This window comes from Saccopteryx bilineata, chromosome 5, assembly GCF_036850765.1.
Source record: "Saccopteryx bilineata isolate mSacBil1 chromosome 5, mSacBil1_pri_phased_curated, whole genome shotgun sequence".
Taxonomy (NCBI): domain Eukaryota; kingdom Metazoa; phylum Chordata; class Mammalia; order Chiroptera; family Emballonuridae; genus Saccopteryx; species Saccopteryx bilineata.
This window is the reverse complement of record NC_089494.1, coordinates 48,184,668-48,204,028: the sequence shown is the minus strand read 5'-3', so window position 1 is coordinate 48,204,028 and position 19,361 is coordinate 48,184,668.

Below are 19,361 nucleotides of genomic sequence, written 5' to 3'. Positions count from 1 at the left end.
TTCAGCTATGATTTCTTCAATCAAGTTCTCTATTTCTTGTTCTTTCTCTTCTCCTTCAGGGACCCCTATTATGCAGATGTTGTTTCTCTTCATGTTGTCACAGAGCTCTCTTAGAGTTTCCTCAGACTTTTTGATCCTCTTTTCTTATTTTTGTTCTGCTTTCATGCTTTCACTTATCATGTCCTCTAAATTTCTGATTTGATCCTTTGCTTTATCCAGCCTGCTTTTAATTCCGTCTAGTGTAGTCTTCATTTCTGCTATTGTGTTTATTATTTCTGTCTGATTCTTTTTTTATGATTTCAATGTCCTTTTTGATGCTTATTATCTCTTATTTTAGGTGCTCATTATATCCATCTATTGTTGTTCTAAAATCTTTGAGCATCCTAACAATCATTATTCTAAACTCTGCATCTGGTATCTTGGTTATTTATATCTCATTCAGTTATTTTTCTGGAGATTTCTCTTGTTGATTCACTTGAATTGCATTTCTCTGTCTTCCTATTTTGTCTTTGTATAGACTGCTGCTTTGGATGTGTTGTTTGTATAGCTAGCTGATTATAGGGTTGGTGTTGTCTGCCTCCAGGTTTCAGTTGTATTGTTTCTAGATCTTCTTGGGTTTGTCCACAGCTGTTGTTTGAATTCGACTGTGGGCTACTTGTCTGATGCTATTGCTCTTTTTGCTATTTGTGTTGGTGTTTTCTATGTCTTAGCTGGGTCAGGTATGAGGAGCCCTTCCTTAAGATACTATTCTAACTAGGGTTGTTAGGTTCTAAGATGATGTTCTCCATATCTGTCTGCTGGATATATCAGCCCTGGACCTCCCTGGCTGGAACCTGGTACAGACCAGTGGGGGTTACTGCTTATGACTGGCTATTAGAAACCTTCTTGAAACTACAGGTGTTCCAGAATTTGTGGCTGCCTCTGCTGGGCCCTGATGCTCTTGTAAATATCAGCTGCACTCCTAGGCTGGCTTTTTTTCTACTCTTGGCCAATGTGTGTGGCTTCTCTATTCCCAAAGTGTGGTCTTTCCACTAAACCCCCACTGTCACAATCTCCTCAGTCACTTGGGCACTGGCATTGCTAAGCATGGGGGACTCTTGGCCTTGTCAGGCTCTACCCCACCCCATGGGCAAGCGGGATGCTTCTACAGGTTCCACCCCTTGCTGCTGCCACTGTGTGGGCCACTGGGCTCCACCCCATGCCAGGCTATGCAAGGTGCCTCACTGGGCTCCACCCCTGGCTGCCACATGGGCTAAGCACCATGGCCACTGCCGCATCTGGGCCCCCCTGCCCTTCAGAGGATACTCAGCTGTTGGGTGGGGGTGGTGGAATCGCCCAGACCTCAGAACTCAAAACCTATATTCCTGATGTCCCCCCTGTTTCTAAGCATCTTTTTGCACTGACTGGAGCAGGAGAGCCTCTCGTGGACAGGGTGATTGCTTTTCTTTTCTGGCTTGATTCTCCTGGGAAAAAATGGTCACTTTATGTTTGTGGGGTGACCCATTCAGGGGTCAGTGTGGCTTTGCCCCACAGTCTCCCTGTGCCCCAGAGACTACACTCTCCTCTCGGACTGGTCCTCTCAGCGCTCCTCACTCCCGGAGCCCAGGGTAAGTGACTGTGAATGAAGTTTTCTATGTGGTCCCCATAAGATGGAGCATGAGTCTGAGAGTTCTGTCTCCCTCTTGAAAACAATAACCCAGCTCTTCTTTCAGCTTAATACTCTTTGTATGCCTCCTCTACTCTCTGGAACTGCAGGCTGGTGATCTGGTCCTGGCGCTGAGGACCCACAAATTTTCGTGCAACCCTCCCCACCACAAGAGACCCTCTGGGCCGCCTCTTGGTCCTAGGAGCTGGGCAGCCCTTTCCAAGTCTTCACTCTTCCTACCTGTCTCAGGGTGGCTTCCATGGTGATGCTTGGTTATAGAGTCTTCTTGGTTTAGTCCAAAGTTGGTTTTTCAAGATGATTGTTTCCAAGTTAAGTTGTAATTTACTTTAGTTTTGGGAGATGGGAGTTGTAATGTCTGCCTACTCTATCGCCATTTTCCTTCTCTCCCCTCAGTGCTTTTTTCTTTTAAGAGTAAAAACTCAGACCCCAAAATAAATGCTTTCTGGAGGCAGGTAAATAATATAAATGTGTGAAACCATATAATATATTGGAATACAAAAAGAGATGCCAAAACTAGAGCCATCTTAAAGAGGGCATGCCTTATCTATCACTATATCACAGACCAGTATAAAACTTATTGTACTAAACAACAATTACTTTAATAAATAATGGTTCTGTCAGTTGTCACTTTGGACCAAGCTCAGCTGGATGGTGGTTCTTCTGATATGTTCTGGGTTCACATATGCAGCTTTTGTCTCCTGGCAGGTAGCTAAAAGATGACTGTTTCCAGATGACTATACCCATGTATGGCTGTCCACTATGGCTGACACAGGTCATGTCTCCTCACTAAATATTAGGCTAATATCATCTTCCTCACTTTAGGGTTCCAGAAGTAACCTAGTGTTGGCTAATGTCCCATTGCCTAAAGCAATTAGATTCCAGTTTTTGATGAAAGAATTTCAAATTTAGTGACAATTTTTTTCATTCTACCATGAAACTTTTAAATTTTCAATTGTTTATAAAGTAAAACACCCTTCTGTTAAAATAAACAAAAATATATGTGACCTTACTCAGTTTCTGACCACTAGCTTAATAGCTCTGCTCTAGTTAACAACAATTTTTAAATTAATTAATTAATTAATTATTTTGAGAGAGAGGCAGGGAGAGAGAGAGACAGGAACACTGAGCTACTCCTGTATGTGCCCTGCCCAGGAACCGAACTGGCAACCTCCATGCTCCAGGTTGACGCCCCCACCAACCAATCTATCCAGTCAGAGCTACTACAATATTTTAAAGAACCATTTAACTGAGAAAATTTTCTCTCAGTCCAGTTTGAATTTTTCTTGCTACTCACTGAATTGTGAATGTGAACTTTTTTATGACCTTTTACTATTTAAGCAACTAAGTGCCTCCAGATAGTACTTAACATGCTCAAGTCTTTGTTTTACTTTACAAGGTTTGCCATTAAGGAACTGTCCCCTTAACAGTGTCTTGTGCACACTGATGCCAAAAAAATGTGACTTCAGTTTTTTTATGCAGTTATTTTCTAATGTCATTGTTTTGTTTGTCTTGTAAAAATATACAAGTAATAATTTTGTGATCCATCATGCTTAATGTTAATAATTTACAATTTTGCCAACCAGTGAAAGCAATTGTCATGAGGAGATGTACACCTGGTGAAATGTATGATAGATCACATAATTAGGCATTTTTCTGTACCTGTATATACAAAATGTTCCATTTAAGGTACATTCCAAGCTTCACCTGTTTATTTTTCTTTAAGTCCACTTGTAATTTCAAGGAACAATACCAAATATTCTCATATGATTTAAGAAATCCTATGAACTTTCATTTTTATTGACTATTATATTCATCTTATTTTATATCATTTTTATACAGTTATGGCATTTCAAAACCTGCATGAGGGCTACAAAAGAAAAATAATAGATTCAGTAATCAACATTTCTTTTTTAAAAATAATCCGTTATTTTTTACTACTGAATACATTCCTGTGTAGCCTACCATTTCTTTTGTGTGCTTGTGTTTTAGGATTTTAATGATTGATTTCACAGAGAGGAGGAGGGGGGAACTAGAAGCATCAACTCATAATTGCTTCACTTTAGTTATGCATTGATTGCTTGTCATATGTGCCTTAACTGGGCAAGCCCAGAGTTTTGAACTGCCCACCTCAGCATTTCAGGTTGACGCCCTAACCACTGTGCAACCACAGGCCCAGGTGCATACTATTTCAAGTTAAAATTTTATTAAAATGGACACAATAGTTCCATTGTCTTCAATAGTTTTTCAAATGAAAGTATGATCAATTTTTCAAAATTTTGGCACATGCAGCACAATCTGTGTTTCTTAACATTAAAAACATGTACACCCCTGGAGAAAACACCTGTGAATTTCCTCCAGTCTATAAATATTAATTTTTGAAACACTTCAGTATATCATTATCATAAATAAGAAAATGCAGCCAACAACTAAAAAATCCCACTGAACAGTGAAACATTAAGTGGCTATACTCTTTTTGAAAAGAACCCATAACAAAGAAAATTTAAAGAATAATCTAAGGATCAGGAAAAACTGTCATCAATACATTTAACATATGTTTCAGAGTAATTGAACTAGAAGAGGCTACAAATTCTAGGGATGTTTTATGTTGCTATAAGTGGGGTTAAAGGGCAGCCTCGACTGAACAGAAAAAAGTCTCTGAACTTGTATGAGTCTCTAACGAAAGCTGCCTACTGTGCTGAAAATGCTGAAAACCAAGATGTTGGCTCTAAAATAAGCTCTCTTCTCCTGGCATAGTTATTAACTTTTATGAATATTTAGAATTATTTTTTACAAAAACAAAGTGGGCTTTTTAACTCAATTTTTTTGAAAAGAAATTTTTAAAAGGGGGAGAAAATTTTAAACCCCTAAGAAATGATTTATATACTATTATGTAAAAAAAAATGAACATATTAAAAAGAATACTGAAAATATTCTATAATAAAATCTGGCTTTCATAATGCTTCTGTCCTGGCATTAATTTAATTTTCTTTTGTCATCATAGTTTTGTTATTCTTCTTTACTATGTACAGGCTCAACCATGTGCCCTGTTGTCTCTTTACATTTGCCTTGATATGCTGAAGCTCAGAAGTCTCAGTATCATTAAGTCATTCACAAATCAGCCTCAAAAGTTCAGAGACTTTCTAACTAGGATATAAAGATTTGACTGATGGTATTTGTATATTTTCTCCTATGTATATTGAGAACACTCTACACTCTGCACAGTGGTAGAATTATTAGACATATTATTTGGTTTGCTTTTTGCCAAAGCCAATGCACATTGTCTGTGAAATACTACAAAATGTCTTCTATTGCTTCAGTTTGGGGAAAAGGAAATTTATAAAACTTTCAGACTTTGATGTGGAAAAGTAATACTTATACCTGTCTCTTGCCCAGAAAATTCTCCACATAACTGAATAGTTTCTGCTATATAGTTGACCTAACCTTCTATTTCAAATATTATCTATCTGAAAAAAAAATTATCTATCTGAGCTATCAGTGTAAATGTACTTATTCTCCAATTAAGAAGGCTTTGCTGAGGTTTTCTTATTTTAATTGTTTCAAGTATATTACATATCAATCACACACACACACCAAATACTACATATAAACCCAAATTCTCATGAGGGTTATAAAACATTTTATTTCCCTCTTTTAGTCCTGCCTTGAAAGAGATTTTGAGGGTGAAATGTATGTACACTTGTAACAAGTCTTTAAAAGATACACCACTGGTTGAATACTGAAATTGGCATTTGAGTAAAGCAAACTGCCCTCCCTAATGTGGGTGGATCGCATTCAATCTGTTGAAGGCCTGAATAAGAAAATAAAAAAGCTAACCCTCCCCACACACCTTTCACAAGTAAATGGAAACTTCTCCTGCCTGATGGCCTTGAGTTGGGATATCATTCCTCTCCTAAATGGAAACATTGGCAATTTGGGGATCTCAGGCTTGCTGAGTTTTGGACTAAAACTACAGTTCAGCTCTCCTGGTCTTCAGCTTGCCTACTGAAGATCTTGGGACTTGTTAGCTTCTACAATTGCATGAGCTAATTTCCTATAAAATATATCTGTCATGTAATTATGGAGGCTGACAAGACCCCCCCCCCCAGATCTGAAGTATATACCTGTATCCTTTCTCCATCCATCCTTTTCTATTTCTGTGGAGAACACTAACACATACTCCAAAAAGTTATTTGCATAAAAAAAGTAGCTTGCTCTTCTGATCGGTGGAAGAAAAATGTATGCTATTATACATTTACATTTTGCTTGGTCATGCTTCACTTTCCTCACAAGTATTTTAGTATACCAGAGACTTTATTCTCAATATAACAATCTGATCTCATGGAGAGAGCATTTATTGCTAATGAGTAATACAATAGCGATTCTGAGCCTACATAAAAATAAATATGTGCATGCAGAGAGAGAGAAAGAGAATGTACCTCAGATAAGTACACATGCCAATCTATCTTTAAGTAGTATTTTTTTAAAATCTTTGTTGCTACCACATCTAATACTTTCTTTTTAGTTTAAAAAAAACCATGCTAACAAGATCAACTACATTTTGGGGGGGTGAAATCTAACATGGTCTAACACTACTTTTCTCAGTCATATATACTACTTTTTTATTCCTGTTAGGTTACTCTTTTAATTTTTCCTGAATCTCTTAACAGCATTGAGAACTCACCCAGTTAATTAATGATGAGTACCAGTTTCCCAAGTGATATGATTCAAATACCTCTTATGTAAAGTCCCAAATATGTCTTCTTTTATAATGTGTATATCAGGGTGTCACAAACTTTGCTATACAATCATCAAATTTTTTCAGTGCCTCTTGAGAAATTCAGTTTGATGAACAGCATGTTTGCATCATTATCATGTTCTGCACAAGGGGAATTTCATCAACTCTCTTGTGTGGAAAATGGGGATAATAAAAGAAAATAATGGTATAACAACAACAAGAATAAAAATTAAGAAAAGCAAAAATTAATTTTAAGTAGTAAATTAATTAGGTACAAATCCATTCTTGTATTTTTTTTTTACTCATTACCATTCTATGCAAATTAATCATTCTAATGGTTTAAGTTAAGTATAAATGACATTACTAATTTGCTGCACTAAAGGACATGGGAAATATGCCAGAATGCTAAGAACAACATAAAGAGGTATAATTATTACCTCTTTTTTTTTTTTTTTTTTTTTTTTTTGGTATTTTTCCGAAGCCAGAAACGGGAGGCAGTCAGACAGACTCCCGCATGCGCCCGACCGGGATCCACCCGGCACGCCCACCAGGGGGCAATGCTCTGCCCATCTGGGGCATTGCTCTGTTGCGACCAGAGCCACTCCAGAACCTGAGGCAGAGGCCACAGAGCCATCCTCAGCGCCCGGGCAAACCTTGCTCCAATGGAGCCTCAGCTGTGGGAGGGGAAGAGAGAGACAGAGAGGAAGGAGAGGGGGAGGGGTGGAGAAGCAGATGAGCGCTTCTCCTGTGTGCCCTGGCCGGGAATCGAACCCGGGACTCCTGCACGCCAGGCTGATGCTCTACCACTGAGCCAACCGGCCAGGGCCAATTATTACCTCTTAATATTAAAAAATGACTCCTAAAATTGTATTTTATTTACCAATAAGTATACTAAAATCTTTGTAGTTCTTCCCATAAAGAATCATATTTTTTTCTAGTGAGATAATAAAAATTATTCTGTGAGATCACTTTTATTGTTATTTTATTTTAAAATAGGAAACCAGGATTCTTATAAATTAAGTGAATTGAGATCACAGAGTAATTCTCAGAAAAACTTTACTTTAAAAATATTTTATTTATTCATTTTAGAGAGAAGGGAGAGGAGCAGGAAGCATCAACTCCCATATGTGCCTTGACCAGGCAAGCCAGGGTTTTGAACCTGCAACCTCAGTGTTTCCAGGTTACTTTAAAAATATTTTAAAACATCATCAGCAATCAAATGTAAGACAAACCACAGCTACAAAAGGGGAAAGTTTGCTTAGGTTAAATGGGAAGTAAGGTGGTACTTGGAAAGGGAAGGGAATCTAACTTTTTTGAACACCATGTGTGAGGTAGTAGGCTTAATATTTTATATTTGTATTTTATGATTGAAGAGGGAATAAACTTTGGTAACACCATGACCACTTTTACTTCCTTTATTTTTTTAGTAAGTACTGTTTTAATATTTAAAATAAAAAAAAATTAACTGTAATGGTACTACCATGGACTGACTTTATGTTTTCCTAAATTCATCGTACACAATTCTAATGGCTTGAATAATGTCCTCCCACAATAATGTCTTTCTATGTAAATTTCATGTTCCAGAACCTCAGAATGTGACCTTTATTGGTAACTAAAGTCTTTGCAAATACAATGAAGTTAAGGATTGTTGTGAAATCTATTGGATTAGGGTTTGCCATAAATCCAATACAAGTATCATTATAAGGTCTAGAAAAGGATACAGAGATACATAGGTGAGAAAGGCATGGGAAAATGGAGACAAAGATTAAAGTTACATTACCACAAGTCAAGGAAACCTGGAGCCATCAGAAGGCAGAAGGGACAAGCAAACATTCTCTAGAGCCATCAGAGAGAGTGTGGCCCTGCTAATACCTTGATTTTGAAATTATAGCATGCAGACTTTGAGAGATCAGTTTCTGTCATTGCAAGACACCAAGTTTTTAGTAATTTATTATGTCAGTCATAGAAAACTAACATGACAATAAAATTTAAAATAAAATTAAAAGTTTCATCAATAAAGTATTCTTCCTACAATAGCTCTGACTAGCAATAATTTTAAATAAAGGCAAATAAATGCCATATAGATCCCTATTTAAAAATATACTAGAACTTTTCAGCTCTATTTCTTTTATTATTATTAAGCAGGGGGGCAGACAGACTCCCACATGTACCACAACTGGAGACCACCCAGAAAATTCCTACAGGGAAATGCTCTGCCCATCTGGGGCCACTGCTTTGTTGCTTGGCAACTGAACTATTTTTAGCACCTGATGAGAGGCTTTGGAGCCATCCTCAGCATCCAGGGCCAACTTTTGCTCGAAACTTTAGAGCCATGGCTGCAGGAGGAGAAGAGAGAGAGAGAGAAAGGGAAGGGGTGGAGAAGCAGATGTTTGCTTCTCCTGTGTGCCCTGATCAGGAACTGAACCTGGGATTTCTACACTCTAGGTCAATGTTCTACTGATATGAGCCAACCGGCCAGGGCCAGCTCTGACTGTTTAGCATTGCGATATTATGAAACAACACACCATTATAGAGTAGTTTTATAATTATAAAAAATTGCACTAATAGTTTGTTGTATACATTCAAAAACATTGTTGACTTGTCTATTTCTTTGGAATAGCTAATTCTCTCCACTCACCTAATAAATAATATTTCCTAAAGTACCTTTGCAATCTAATTAGGGAACACTTGCTGAAAACTAAATAGGAAGACGTACTCATCCGGAGGCCCCCAACAAAATGAAAAATTAAACTCTGAATGTAACATATAAGCTGCTAAACATTTGCCAGGAAAAAATATACAAGCTCATTCTTCAGCTATTTTTTTCTCCCCTTCAACCATAATAATTCATGTCTAAAGAGAGTCAAGGAGAAGACATGGGAATTGCTAAGAACATAGAGCTATGTTAAATTGTTAAAAAGGAAACATACCCATGGGTGTTACATCCCAAAGACTAGGAAGTTATTTGATTTTATTTTCAATTTTATTAATTGGCATCTTAGTTTTCCATGGATGACATAATAAATTACCACACTAAGTCTTAGGAGCTTCTCAAGTTTTAATTTCTTCTTATACAGAGACATAAACTCTATTTTGCAACTATATCAAACTTTATATATATATATAAATTTTTAATATATATTTATATATAAAATTTATAAATATATATAAAATTTTAATACATTATTGAACTGTTCTTCAATAACAGCATAATAGTTAAAGCCTGAGTTTAAATTTAAGTGTCAACATTTTGTCATAAAGTCTATTTTGAGCAAGCTGCTTCGTTTTTCCTAAGCTACAATTATCCCCTTCATAATGAAAGTTATGTCATGAAGTGATCCATTACTAACAGAAATGTCTGGGTCTAAACAAGAGTGGACAATACTATACATCATATGCATTTAACAAACATCACTATTTTTTTTTTGATTTTACAAATTTATCTTCAATTTTATGGTATTTTAACAATGAAGAAAGAATTAAAAAGTTAAACTAAAAATAATGTGTCATCATTAAAGTAAAGTTTTTAGAGTGCTAGCCAATTTAAGGAGTTGAGGAAAAAGTACAAGAAAGGAGTACAACATTTTTTTCAGAAAATATAATTATTTGACTGCAACATCATGACATTAAATGAAAACTGTTAAAACTAAACAAAAGATGCCTGACCAGGCGGTGGCGCAGTGGATAGAGCGTTGGACTGGGATGCAGAGGACCCAGGTTCGAGACCCCGAGGTCTCCAGCTTGAGCGTGGGCTCATCTGGTTTGAGCAAAAGTCTACCAGCTTGAACCCAAGGTCGCTGGGTCCAACAAGGGGTTACTCAGTCTGCTGAAGGCCCGTGGTCAAGGCACATATGAGAAAGCAATCAATGAACAACTAAGGTGTTGCAAGCGCAATGAAAAACGAATGATTGATGCTTCTCATCTCTCTTCGTTCCTGTCTGTCTGTCCCTGTCTATCCCTCACTCTGACTCACTCTCTGTCTCTGTAATAAATAAAAAAAAAATAAATAAAGACTTAAAAAAATAAAAAAATTAAACAAAAGATAAGAAAATAAATGACAGGTGTTATGGGTTGAATTTTGTTTCTCCATAATATCTTAAATTCTTAAGCTCTAGTACCTGTTAATGCTTCTTTGGAAATAAGATCTTTGCAGTTATAAAAGTCCAGAAGAGTTCCTACTGGTATTGCATGGGCCCTTAATCCGGTATGTCTGGTGTTCTTACAAGAAAAGGAAAAACCATATAAGATGCCATGTGAAGTCACAGACACATGAGGGAGAGCACCATGTGGCAATGAAGATAGACACAGAGGTGCTACAGATCAAACTGAAGAAGACCAGAGATGGTCAGCCACCTAAAGAAGCAACAAGAGGCAAAGAAAGTGTCTACATATAGATTTACATCCATGTATACAAGATGTGATAAAGACTACATCCATAACTTGATAAATGTCTATAAAAACTTAAGGTGTACATTATTCTTAGTAATATAAAATTAGACACAAATCATTATAAAATAGACAATGTTGAGGATGCCTGTTGCAATAGCCAGTAATCATAATTACAATACAAATTCTAGGCTATGCAGTGTGATTACTAAAAACCCAATTAAATAAATAATGGTAAAAGAATAAACTGACATTTTTTTCAAGTTTTAATGCCTGTCTAGAAACTATAAGAAAACCAACTACAAAATAACTATAAAAACTAATAATAGAGTTCAGAAACTTGTGATCTAAGATTAATATTCTCTCTAGATAGATAAATAGATAGATAGATGGCAACTGGATGATAGATAAATGATAGATAGATGATAGATGGTGATAGATAGATAGATAGATGACAGATGATAGATGATAGAGATAGATAGATAGATAGATAGATAGATGATAGATAGATGATAAATAGACACAAAGATACTCATCTGTTTATGTACATATATTCTTTTCCAGCCATATCTATTTTCACTAGCTATTATGGAAAAACCCAAAAGATCTATTAACATGAACAAGCTTATCACAAACCACTACACAGCATAATTTATGTAAAATATAGATACATGAGCATTTATGTCTATGCAAATAGATACAAAGGCATAATAAATTGTTGACAGAGGTTATCACCGGTGAATGGATTTGAGTGAGAGGTGTGTAAAAAGGGAGCAGTAGAATAGAAAGTTCTTCTTATGTGTTCATATATCAAATGTTTCTTTTTAAATAATGTTAATGTATTCACAAAATAATTTGGTAATATGCATGCTGTGAACTTGAAATTATTCTGACTTCTTTTGACTTTCCCAGCTTTTATACTGACATTTCTATTGAAAACATTTTTTGGTCGACTGGCTTAATGATGACTGGATTTGATACTTTTTTCTTACCAGTTGACACTGTCACAATAAAATTTATAATGAAACATGAAACCAAGTTTATTTTTTAAATATTTATTATAACCTATTTCCTTCAGTAGCAAAAATGTCTAAGTATTCACTATCTAGCCTAGTCTTATAAAAAAAAATAAATGGAGCCAGAGAAGATGATATGGTAGTACAATATTAAGAATTTAATGTATATCATTAATGTGAAAACAGAACTTATTTGTACTAATTATTTTAAATTATTTTTCAAAATATTTATTTAGGAAATATATATTCCAATCTCATGCCAATTACCTTCAAGTAAAAGAGGTTTAAAAATTCATGTAACTTGAATCAGTATAAAGTCACTTATAAGGAATATCATGCAGAAAGCAAAAAATATTTGAAAAGCAGGCTAAATCTTTATAAAAAATTCTCAAAGAATGCTAAACAGAGATGTGAATGGTCATAATTACAGTAAAATTCTGTTCTAGCTTAATATCTTTTTCCTTACATATTATTCTCAGTCTTTCTTATCTGTACATCTTTATTTTTTCTAAATACTTAAAAATGTTTTTTCCACCCCAGTCTATGTGGGCTCATGTGATTTCAGCCTACCATTCCTTTTATTCTGCAGCTACTCTTACTCTTTTCTAAATGAAGTAATTCTCATTTGTATTGTTTCTGAACCCAAGAGCTAAATTGAATCTATAAAAACAGAAATAAGATTCTATTATATATTTGTTAGAAACCTGCCATATAGTATTGACCTCTTGACTTATGAAATTCCTCTCTTTACTCACTCAACTACTATATCAAAATCCATAGACATAACAACCACCCTTGTCAACAAAAATTAGATTTGCCTAATGCTCAACAAGTCAAGTTTAAATCATCCCACAAAATATACTAATTAAATTTTTTTTTTATTGAAGAGGTTGCAGGTTCAATCCTGATCAGGGCACATACAGGAGTGCTCGATGTTCCTGTCTCTTCCTCTACATTTTGCCCTTCCTCTCTCTTTAAAAAACCAGCAAACATTTAAAAATTTTTTTACCGAAAAGCGATTGGTCAAAAATCCAAATCTTTTCATTTGTGTCAGTTGTGACAATATTTTATTTTATTTTCAGTCTGATAAGCATACTGGTTGATCAAAATAAGAATTACTGTAGGTTTTAGGATAAAAGAAGTCTCTAGTAAATAAATAAAATAAGACAATTATACCATAGTATTAAAAATTCTATGTTTTTAATATATATTTACTCTATTTGTTTGTTTTATTTTATGTGTGAAGTGTTTAAATGCATCAATTATATAAATAGACAATTATTAAGATAAATTTAAGTATGTTTATAACCAATGTTTAATATTTTAAAAGCAATTAGATTTCTAAGTCTCGCCTATTAGCTGTGTAGATTTAATAAGCCAAATGTGAAACAAAGTACAAGGATTAGCGAGTATTATGCATCATGTTCTGACACAAATTTTAATGCAAATATTCCCATGGTTCTCATAAATCATTAAACTTTCAAGACTGAAACAAACCTTGAAAAGAAGAAGGCTGGTAAAGAAACCAGTTCAAGTAAGGGACACCATGCTGAGCCAAGACTGTTGCTCCTTACTGATTTCCATAATTTATCACAGAATCATTCCAGGTAAAACTAAGTACATATCTCTAAACCTTACTGGTGGACAAAGTTTAAATTTACGCTGGACTTCCCCCTTCAAATAATCTAGAAACAGTACATAGGATGGGTTAGGAGAACCACTGAAACCAATAATTGAACAACATAGTTTACCCCAAATACTTTTTGAAAGAAATGGGTATAAATCATGAATAGAATTGACTATGTGTTGAAGGTGGTGGTAAAGAAAACAGTTAAGGCAGAATCCAAGATTTTGAGACAGTGACTTGAGATCACACTCGTAGTAGAGATTTTTAAGCTTTTGTTAGAAAGTTTTATTTTATTTTTTATATATTTTTATTAAATTTATTGGGGTTACAGTGGTTAATTACTATATAGATTTTGAGTACACTGCTATAATACATTATTTGTATATTGTATTATGTGTTCTCCACCCAAAGTCTCCTCTCCTTCCATCACCATGTATCCCCCCCTTTACCCTTTTTAAAAAGCTGTGGGAGACTAGGTCATGGTGTTGAGCAGAAGTGGGATTTAAATAACAAAAGTCTTTTTAAGCTCCAAGAGCCTGATACTGCGTTTGTATCTGATAGTATCTTTCATCTTTATCAAATATACTTACAGTTACCATTGTGTACATTTTTACCTGCCTTTTGTCATTCATAACATACGTCATTTTGTTTTGTACCTATTACATAATATTTCTAACAAATTATCTTTTATGATATTTCTCACTGGTATATCTTACCTACTTGACTTCTAATATTGTGATTCTAGGTGTCATGTCCTATTCACATTTGTACCCCTAATGATACATATAACACCTTGAATTTTGCATCCTCATCTGTGCTTTTGAAATATTGACAAACTCTCTGAAGATCAGTATTCTTACTTGTCAAGTTAATTTGATTTCACTAAGAAATTTTTACTTGAATTTGCTCCAAATTTCAGCCAAACAAGAATAAAGTAAAAAACAAACAAACAACAACAACAACAACAAAAAAAAAACAGAGAGGGACCCTTATATTAAAATCAACTTCTTTTATTTTAACTTAAATGCACTCATTCAAAAATACTCTATTACTAAAAGGAAACCATTATTAATGGTATATTCTGGGAATATTCTTATATCATAATTTAAAGTTTAAGGAATAATTTAAACCTTTAGGAACCAAATATTCTTGAAGTATTTTGATAATAAAATAATTTTGGAACAGTTTAATTAAATGATGTAATTATATCCTTTAGACAATCAACATTTTAAAATTTAAATAAAAAAATAATAAAAATTACAAAATTTAAAAAATTCAAACCACTAACTAGTCAACTTTTCATATATACACAAAGAGTATATTTGTCATGTTAGCAATTTTTTTAAGAGTGACAGAGACGTTTAACAAATTTCAACTATGTCATAAATTGTTTTTCTAATACTATTCCAGGCAAGCTGCACTGCATGGACATCCCAGTTGTGAGATACAACACAGAGATGTAGTATAATGGGAAGAGTAGCGAGCTGTCGCCCTGCAGCACCAACCCTAACATAAGTCATTGGGAAACTGGGCCTCCATTTCTATCTGGCATGATTTTAGAGTTGACTGCTTAGTCTCTCCAAACCAGTGACTATTAATTATGTATAATCAGATTATTTTTATAAAATGTGGTTTCCTTAGATCTGAATAGGCAAGACAATATTTATAATGCTCTTAGTTACTTATTTATAATGCTCTTAGTAACCAGGGTTCATATCAGAAATAATTAACACTTTGACACACTCTAAAATAACTCTGCATTAAAAATAAAATTATATGGGCCTGGCCTGTGGTGGCGTAGTGGATAAAGCATTCACCTGGAATGCTGAGGTCGCTGGTTCAAAACCCTGGGCTTGCCTGACCTGTGGTGGCGCAGTGGACAAAGCGTAGACCTAGAAATGCTCAGGTCGTCGATTCGAAACCCTGGGCTTGCCTGGTCAAGGCATATATGGGAGTTGATGCTTTCAGCTCCTCCCCCATTCTCTCTCTCTGTCTCTCTCTCTTCTCTCTCTCTCTCTCTCTCTTGCTCTCTCTCTCTCTCTCCTCTCTAAAAATGAATAAAGAAAAAAAAGAAACTATTTGTTAAAAAAAACAAAACAAAAACAAAAAAAAAACCCTGGGCTTGCCTGGTCAAGGCACATATAGGAGTTGATGCTTCTGGCTCACCCCCTCTTCTCTCTCTCTCTTTCTCTCTAAAATAAATAAATTAATTTTTTTTAAAAAAAATAATAAATTATACGAATTCTCAATCAATGAGGAATAATATTGGGCCTGATTTTATCAGTGAGAAGTGAATACATGATTTATTTTCTACATTTTGAGCGAAATCTGAGACACATGTTTAATATATTTTTTTGAAGTCATTGTGACAATTACATTGACTTTTTCTAAAATAAACAAGGAAGTTAAATGCAGTAGCTCTTACTCATGAACAATACTTTGATCAAAATATTGTTACTTCCCATTCAGATTATTTTATGGTGGATCTGTCTTCTTGATGTCATTTAGCTTGCCATATATAAATTATCATATTTAAGATAATAATCCTGAAATTTCTTAAATTTTGTTAAGAAAAAAATGTGAACCTAAAGTAAAAGTGCTCTAGACTATTGTACAAAGAATCTTTTATAAATAAAGTTCTTAATAGTTCTTAAGACTGAAAAATGTATGTGAACTACATCAAAATAAAAAGCAACTCTTCTCCAATGGATATAATTCAGACAAGGATAAAAATTTGAGGTCTTTAGAATGTCTGTATCATACAGTAAAAGACAGAGGGGGTGAGTCACATTATTCTCATCACTAAAGTGAGGGGTTACACCACTTATTGGCCACCATATTTTGGGCTCCATTTTTTAGCCTCTGCAAAGATTAAAATAGAAAAATATAGAAAAAAGATAATCCTTTTAAAATAGATTTTTTAAGTAATGGTGAAAGCTATTATATGATGACTTTATACTTTAATCTAAAAATTGATATATTTTAAATGTTCTTAACCCAAACCATAAATTTCTCTGTCAAGATAACATTTTACTCACATATTGATAGCAAGACAGCCTAGATAATATTTCAAAGTGAGAATCAAATTCCATTAAGAATTTTTAGTTCTTTACCTTGACCCTTTCCCTAACACTTGCATAAACACTAGCCAAAAGAAAAAAAAATTATTTTAAATTATTAAGGACAGACTTTATGCAGTTAGTGATACAGTTTCTTACCTAGCATTTGATTTGTACATAGATGTATGGGGCCAATTCTTTCAGCATAGTTGCTATCACTGACCTTAAACAGGTAATCAGGTCGTGTGATTCATGGGAATTAGGTCATCCATCTTCCACGTCAGTTCTACTTCATTGTCATTCTTCCTGTAACTTCTCTCATTTTAAGTTCAGTTCCTGAATGTGGCAAGCTGAAACACTTGGTACCTTAAGTAGAAAGAAATTTACTAGAAAGTATAGAGCAGTGAAGTGTAGAGATAGGTCACACAATAAATGGGAAGTTTTAAGAACTGGTTAGAAGAACAGGAAGAATGCCAGGACTCTCTATAGGAATATGGAGCAGGAAACTTGGCAACTCGTACACTCGCACAGCCGAGGGAGCCTGACTGCCTTGCTTCCACTACATAGTAAATGGCGTGTGATAATTCCAACATTGAATGGACCAGCAGAAAGGAGAGAGAAACTGGCCTGTTGAAATCTGTAATACTAGGAGTTGTGGTCCCTGAAAGGAGGACTGGAAGATATTAGAAAGAGAATTAAAAGTTAGACTTCCAGAAAACAAGCATACGTCGTATAGAATCCAGTATTCTTAATTTCTATTCTCAGCTCGGTATAAATTTTATATTTTGAGGGAAATCTGAGACATGTGTTTAATACTGTTTCTTTGAGGTCATTGTGACAATTACATTGACTTTTTCTAAAATAAACTAGAAAGTTAAATACAGTAGCTTTTACCCATGAGCAATACTTTGATCAAAATAGTTACTCCCATAATTTAAGTTCCTCCCATAATTTAAGTTAAACATATAACCACATTGAGTTTCAAAAATGAAAGTTTTTGTTATCTTGTTATCATCTGAATGACCTAATTTACATAGTTTTGGTTCAGAACAAATTGCAGAATAAGAAAGCACTTTGTAATATATTTTTAACAATATGTGAATTTAAGCCATATTATTTTATGATTAAAAACATTTGCCAATAAAAATATATGTTTATATACACATATCTTCTTGGATATTTAATAGCTGATTTTCTTTGTATAAAACACTTGTTATCTGAAAAAGAAAAATTAAGTGAAGCTCCACTGTCTCAATTGATGCTATTATGTGCTGCCTTAAAAACAGAGTAGCACAGAGTCAATTGCCAAAGAGTTAGTACAAGACATACATTTTGGTGAGTTAGGAAAAATATTAGGCTATGCACACAAAGGTTATCTTGATTGTGACTTTGGAGAAAAAAAAAGAGAAAACAAAATTAAGAATAGTATTTATATGACTAAAGAGCCACCAAATTTTGTAATTTACTTGGCCTTAAATAGGGGCATCTACTTTCTCTAATTTGACAATTTTGTTCTTACAATGTTATTTTTACTACACTTTACCAAGAAATTTACCAAACTTTTTAAAGCTTAAAGGAGATTCCTGGGAATAATTTTAAGTCTATACTTTCCAGATCATCTGGAATCTTATTGACTGCCGTAGTTCATTAAAATATCTTTCCCATGGCACTTATGTCTTTAGCACTTTAAAAATACCTCTAGGAGATTCCTCAAAAAATTGAAAATCGAATTGCCTTTTGACCCAGCGATCCCACTTTTAGGAATATACCCCAAGAACACCATAGAACTGCTCCAAAAGGAGAAATGCACCCCCCCCCATGTTTGTGGCAGCATTATTCACAATAGAGAAGATCTGGAAATAACCCAAGTGCCGTCAGAGGATGAGTGGATTAAAAAGCTTTGGTATGCCTGTCCTGTGGTGGCACAGTGGATAAAGTGTCGACCTGGAAATGCTGAGGTTGCCGGTTCGAAACCCTGGGCTTGCCTGGTCAAGGCACATAGGGGAGTTGATGCTTCCAGGTCCTTTCCCCTTCTCTCTCTCTGTCTCTCTCTCCTCTCTCTTTCTCTCTCTGTCTTTCTGTCTCCCTCTCTCTCTCTCCTCTCTAAAAATGAATAAAATAAAAAAAAATAAGTATAACCAAAAACTAAAATTAAAAAAAAAAAAGCTTTGGTACATGTATACTATGGAATACTACTTAGCCATACAAAATGATGACATTGGATCATTTACAATAACATGGATGGACCTTGATAACATTATACTAAGTAAAATAAGTAAATAAAAAAAAACTAAGAATTATATGAATCCATACATAGATGGAACATAAAAATGAGACTCAGAGACAAGGACAAGAATGTGATGGTAGCAGAGGTGGTAGGGATGGGGCGAAGAAGGGGAGAGAGGGGGTGCAGGGTGCAGGGAAGGGACAGGCACAAAGAAAACCAGATAGAAGGTGACGGAAGACAATCTGACTTTGGGTGAGGGGTATGCAGCATAATCAAATGTCAAAATAATCTGGAGATGTTTTCTCTTAACATATGTACCCTGATTTATCAATGTCACCGCATTAAATTTAATAATAATAATAATAAGAAGAAGAATAAATACCTCTAGGAATTGATGCAAGGTCTAGAAATTCCTTTTCCTGTCTCTTCCAGTAGTAAGGTATTAGACCACTGGGCTTCTGTGTCTGCTAGCCTACATGTCTATACTGTGGTTCAAATAATGTCAAAAGATATTTACAAGAAAGGGCCCATATGTGCCTATTAGCTTTGAAGATTTTGTCCACTTTCTGGCATCTGAAGAAGCAGAACTTAGAAGAACCTCTTGTCTCTTTCTAAAGGAGTGTGATTGTTATTTAGGTAGGCTTA